Source organism: Nicrophorus vespilloides, unplaced genomic scaffold (assembly GCF_001412225.1).
Source record: "Nicrophorus vespilloides isolate i.1.1-1 unplaced genomic scaffold, Nicve_v1.0, whole genome shotgun sequence".
Taxonomy (NCBI): Eukaryota; Metazoa; Arthropoda; class Insecta; order Coleoptera; family Silphidae; genus Nicrophorus; species Nicrophorus vespilloides.
In genome coordinates, this window is record NW_017097507.1 from 24,241 (window position 1) to 29,994 (window position 5,754).

The 5,754-nt window shown below is 26.5% G+C and overlaps 1 protein-coding gene across 4 annotated transcripts in view; it reads right to left on the minus strand.

Moving 5' to 3' along the window:
* Nucleotides 1-5,754, minus strand: part of LOC108560288 (alpha-tocopherol transfer protein-like) — an 11,283-nt gene that overhangs the window by 3,682 nt on the left and 1,847 nt on the right. The window contains exon 1 of one of the 4 annotated variants that reach the window (XM_017917770.1): nt 3,811-3,897. The exons of 2 other annotated variants lie outside the window; for them this stretch is intronic. The gene's annotated coding sequence lies outside the window, so the exon portion shown is untranslated. Of the gene's footprint in view, nt 1-2,802; nt 2,887-3,810; nt 3,898-5,754 lie in introns of those variants that run through there. One more of the 4 variants, XM_017917771.1, reaches the window with a different exon arrangement.

The following is a 5,754-nucleotide window of genomic DNA, read 5'->3' on the forward strand; positions in this document are numbered from 1 at the left end:
AATAATAAGAAATATTTAAAAGAAAAGAAAACATTGATTGATATTGTGAATTATGTAAACTTTATTTATTTATTACAATAATTAAAATAGAAATATAGATAAATAATCGAATCAATTAGTCTAATTATGTTTAATGTTTGTAATTATTAATCATTATATTAATATAATAATACTAAAATATTGTTTTTTTTACTTAATTTTAGCAACAAAATCTTTTTTCTTTTACAATTTTTATAGGATAAAAAAGTGTTTGTTTTTTCTAGGAAGAAAGTTTCTGATTATGAATGAAAATTTTACAAACCACAGAAAAAGAAGTTTTTTTTTTTGTTATTGCACAATATGGAGAATACCTATGGAATTAGCACATTTATGAGTTGACTCATGGAGATTCAACAACAAACAACACAGACGACAAGTTAAATGGAAATCCATGAAATTAATTTAATAAATAGCGTTTGTTGTAAATAACTTTGTTAATGTTTTAGCAGAATCAAAAACATCAGTGAGTATTGTATGAAACAGGTACGAATTCCAGTTTATGTAATAAAACAACTTTAATGTTAACTATAATTGTTAATAATAGTTTAACTTTTTCTTACATATAAGAGATATAAATTAAAATAAATAAAATGTCTTTTCTAAATTGTAATCACTTGGAAAAAACGTTAATTTTTGGTACTTTAAAAGTCATCAAGGTAGGCGCAATTAAATGGCATCTAAATAGAAATCAGTCATAATTCAGTAATTGCGTATTCTTCGTCAGGCGTTGCGAATTGAAAGTTTATAGACGTAAGCGAAGGCTTCTATAGGAACATATTTTCCAAACACATTTTGTAAACAGAACCTTCGACCTGCTTATTTGAATGCAGCTTCCATTTTTTAAAAAATTCTTTGTCAACATAAATAAATTATTTATTAAGAAAATATTGGTTTAGATGTGACGACTTGTGCAATACTGAAAGTCATTTAATTTTAATTAACTTCATTCTAAAATAGAAATAAAAAGAAAGTAATGCATTTCATTAGATATTACCAGATCAGTGATGATTTTTTAATCTTGATTAATCAAGTTTTTGAAAAGTATATATATAGAATTAAACGGATTAATAAATATTATTTTTAAATTTATTATCACCTTGATTTTTCTAGAGATTTAACTTTATCAATTAAGTATCGATCGTTTATATAAAACGATACCAGGATAGACAATGTATTTACTGTTTTTTTTTTGTAATAATGTAAGTGTTGTTTGATATATTTAAATACTAACATAGACTAGTGAAATTCCTTTGAAATCTCAGTTGGCGGATCGACGGTTTGCATAAAATTAATAGAAAACTTGTGAAATATATGCAACTAAATATACATGAAATCATAATTCAAATTGAAATTGTAAGTTTATCCCTAATTTCATCTACCAATGCAATTAAGGTAAATGTATCAATTAATTCCATAAATTTCTCTAAACTATGTATTCTAAAGTCTCTTTTTGAAATAGTTCTTAAGCCAATTATATGGAAACAGCGTAATAAGAGAACCACGTTATATTGGATTGACACGAAAGTAATTTCTGTTTTTTTAGTGTGAATAAAAACTCTTTTTTTTGTATACAAAAAATGAATTTTTATCAATTATATATTTTCCATTTTGTTCGATGACTTTTTGACATCTTCTTGAGAACTTCATGATTGTGCGCTCATAGAACTGCTGGCCCTTATCAGCAATAAACTGAACCAAGTGCGATTTTTAGGTCATCGTAATTAATTAAAGTTTTACTATTCAAAGAGTTTTACAAACTTTGAAATAAATGGCAATCTGATGGTACAAGGTCAGGGCTATATGCGGAATGCGATATCAGTTTCCAATCAAGCTCCAATATTTAACCACGAGTTACCAAAGATGTGTGAGGATTTGCATTGTTTTGGTGAAATGATTTATCAATTATGGGCATTTTTCTTTGATTTCTTCCTCCAGTTTCATTAGTTGTCGATAGTAAACATTTGAATTGATTGTTAGGTTCCTTGGATGTAGCTCAAAATTACAGAACACCTTTGTAATCCAACCAAATTGATAGCATGATTTTTTTTAATGCAATTCAGTTTTTGATTTAGTTTGTGCTGGTTTATCATGCTTAGATCATGATCGTTTTCAATTGATGTTATTGTAGATGATCCATTTTTCATTACTAGTGATGATTTGTTTAAAAAAAAGTCCCGAATTCATTGCGTTTGAGCTGAATATTGCAAATAATGATTCGTTGTGTTAACTTTTCGACTTAACGAATCTAAGACATTTAGTGATTTTCAGATGTTGCGCATGATAAATTTAACTTCTTGTATAGTTATATGACGATCCAATTCAATTATGACATTGATTTGATCATCATAAACTTCAATTAGTCGAAAAATCTCGAGTACGGATTTTCTTTTTAAAACACTTAGACTTTGTTATTTATATTTTTTTAAATTATTTTGTATTAATAAAAACTATTAATATTCAATAACGTTAAAATAATACAGTGATTTATTCATAACGTTTCATTTAACCTTTATTACATTTATTTTTTTGATTCTTTTTATTTTGTTTATCAATTATCTAATATACTTAATTTCGTTACGAAATTTCAAGAAAATTTACCATAAAAAAATGACCATCACCTTCAATTTATTTAATAACATAATTGATGGATGATTTACAAAATGTATACATGACAATAGATATGTTGTAACCATTAGACAATACGAAATTGCAAGTTTTCTTTTCATATATATATATAATTAATCCTCCAAAATAATAACTTACATAATCTGGTAGGAACAATAAAACGCACAGTCACCACTGTCAAGCAGCACTTACGCCAGTTTACTGCTTGATGATATATCGAATATTAAACCACAATTCAACAAAAGACGCAATGTATTAATATTTATGAGAAATGAAAAAAAGTGTTTTTTTCTTATTGAAAAATCTATAAATAAGTATGCACTTATTTTGCACTGTATTTTGATGTCACTTTACAATTAGAGTGGCAATTAAATCCAGTTGTAATTGGGTCTAAATTCATCACAAGATCATAACAATATATTAAACAATTACAACGTAATTGGTACAATTATCTACCACTCTCTTACTCTGAATACAAATTAAATATTTAATTGTTTGTTGGTAAAATAAACGTTAACGTCTTGTTATGTTTTCTCAATTATTTGTATAAAAGTATGATCTAATTTATGATTACTTTTAGTAATTACAATTTCTTAATAATTAGATATGAAAATCATATAAATCGTCACTGTTTTCTCTGATTTCACTAATTTTATAATATGTTTTTCTAAACAGTTGTTTCCCAAAAATATTCGAAAGAGATATNAAAAAACTTACTTACTTCATAACAAGTTTGTCATTGTAATATGAAAAAACTTATAGTTTTTATACGATCAAAGTATAAACATTTGTGTTGTTCAAGTAATTGACAATGATCACCTATCATCATTGAACTACTTTTTTTTAGTTTCAAAGTACATTTTTTTTTTCAATATCAACATTTGCATGTTTGCTGTTCAAAATTGTTTACCAATACGTACATTTTGGAGAAATTACTAATTTATTTTTTTATAAAAGTTTAGATACAAATAAACAAATAATTTCACTCGTGCTTCAATTACGGTCAGATCTGATTGATTTGTTGATAAATCAATCGATTTTATATTATTAATGTTAATTAGATAATGACATAATTATTCAATTGTATGTAATTGATTGCGCGCAATTATAGACACGTGAATTAAGAACTTGTTCATTCATACTTACATTATGAAATGTATAGTTTTATAAAAGAATGAGCGTGCACTGTGTGTCGACGCACGCAAAACGTGAAACTGAAACGAAAACTTAAACATAATAATTTTTATAGATTCTAATGTACATTCAACAGAAAAAGCTCGAAGACTCGTGTATCTTCGTAGCAGCAACTAAATTCCCAATGTTTTTTTAATTTGTATATACTCTTTAATGTAACGTCCGTGAAAACGACAACTCTATAAAGAGAACACAAGTCATCAGCGCCAGTTAACACATTTAAAGGTGTTTCAGAAAACTAACAAAAAAAAACACTCTACTGATCAAATGACGACTTTAACCTGGACTGTACGTTACCCATGGTATAACAGGTTTCCCTCTCGTGCATACAATTTAATTATTGTTTTCTCGTTGCGTATTCCTGTTTCGGCCGTGGACCGTTAGACAATTACTCGAAGATGTGGAAACTCTGCTCTCTGTACAACGCTTTTTTCGAAATAAAATTTTATAAGCCGGAAAAAAAGGCGATAGAAGTACATTAAAATAAGTGATTAAGGGAGTTTCGATTAATAAATTACCAGCAGAAAAGCAAAATCATGTACGACAATAATTTCCGAGTAGTAATTGTGTTTGAAAAACGTAATCAATCTTCTTTTTTCTAAACTTTTGCTAAAAAACTGATTAAACAATTACCGTTTTGTATTTTAGTAAATAATAATTTTTCGTCTGAACTTGCGTCATCGTTGTAATTATTGTTTCTTGGAAACACTTGAAATTGATTAATTGCACAGTAAAATGTACAATATTTTTCAATATAGTTTTTTTTTTGTATGTAAAAAAGATACAAAGTAAATTTATTGGATGTGAGTTATGTTCAGGTGCAATAAATTCTTTTTGTACGACCAATTATTATTAACAATAAGCTTGTTTTCTCTGCTGTAACAATTTCTGCTTCAAAATGTATTGCATTTTGGCAATTTGGTTTAATCAAAACGTTTCGCGTATCAATATCAATAAAGTTTTGTTACTTGTTTCAATTAACATAATATTTCTTAAATTGGAATTTTATTATAAGAAAGTTGCTGCCGTGAGTTGAGTTACTTAATTGAATCAAGGCCGTTTTGTTAATGTACGCAAACTGGAATATTCATCGCTCGCAAGAATTTTCGTCTTTCCAACGAGAGCAAATCTTCTGGTAAACACAAATTAAGTCTTGATTACGAAAAGTTTACAAACATTATTGCAGTTAAACTTTCGTGGCTGCATTTTAATATTCATATTAGTTATAGCACAATTAAATTGTAATTTAATTAACATACAATTTTATATATTTCCGTAATAAATATACATAATTGAAACATTACAATAAATTTAATAGTTTATTACATTAAACACTATTATTTCTCATTATAGCAATGGACTTTTCATCAAAAAAAATAACGAAGGCTGCAAAAATATCAACATTTTTTATTTGTCAATGTAATTGGTTTTGTGATTTTAATTATTTATAAATCATTGGTTTACTGTTTCACCTTAGCATATAAACAACTAACACATTCTCTTTAACATAGTAATAAGAGTGTTTATTATTAATAACATTATGTCTCTGAAATTTCAAGCTTAATAAAAAGAAGGTGAAAGTTGTATGATTTGTGGTTATTTATCTTTATAAATCATTAATGTATCACTAAATTATCATAAGATGTGTCTACTGAAAATAATATTGACTTGTTGTAGACAACTAGTACAGAAATACCTCGCAAAGTGCGGATAATCGGATTGTTTGAAAGTTTATGAAGACCAAATTAAAGTTATAATTGAATTGGATTGTTATATAACTGTGGTAGAAATTGCAGAGAAATTAAATGAATCACAAGCAGCAATTGAAAAAGATTCACTTAACACGACTAATCAATAATGAAAAATGGATCGTCTAACTAATTGAAGTTTATGATG